Consider the following 709-nt stretch of genomic DNA (forward strand, 5'->3'; position numbering starts at 1 on the left):
ACCTGCATTCTCTACTGACCTAGACTATGCATAGATCAGTATGATATAGGCTAAAAGTCTGCGAAAATATACACTTTATGGCACGACCGGATTGGCCATCCTGGTCCAAACATGATGCAAAAGTTGATATTCAAAAGGCACACATTAAAAGATAAGAAGAGTTATCCCAAAGAATCTCACGTGTGTAGCATGTACATAAGGGAAACTCATTAGACCATCACAAGTAAAACGGCTACGAGCCCCTTTTTCATAATAAAGACTACATGTCTAGATAATACTGGTGAATACATGTCTCAAGCGTTTAAATGATTATGATATGTCCATGGGGGTAAGTGTGGACAATTCTGTGATACATGTCCATACCAAGAACGGCTTGGCCGAAATCTTTTAAAACGCAAATAGCTGATTGATAGACCATAACTTATGAGGTCAAAACTCCTATTCACAGCTTGGGGCCTTGGGCCATACGAAATTTACATGCACCTAAGTTAATACACATCAGACCATTTAGTGAGCATAGATATCCCCTATCACAATTATTAACGGGTCAAGAGCCAGACATACCCCATCATAAGACATTTGGATGTGTTGTCTATGTACTAATTGTTCCACCACAGAAAACTAAGATAAGACCTCAAAAGGAGGATGGAGATATATGTTGGATATGATTCTACCACAATAATAAAGTACTTTGAGCCAACTATGGGTG

The sequence above is a fragment of the Brassica oleracea genome, chromosome C5, assembly GCF_000695525.1.
Source record: "Brassica oleracea var. oleracea cultivar TO1000 chromosome C5, BOL, whole genome shotgun sequence".
Classification (NCBI taxonomy): Eukaryota; Viridiplantae; Streptophyta; class Magnoliopsida; order Brassicales; family Brassicaceae; genus Brassica; species Brassica oleracea.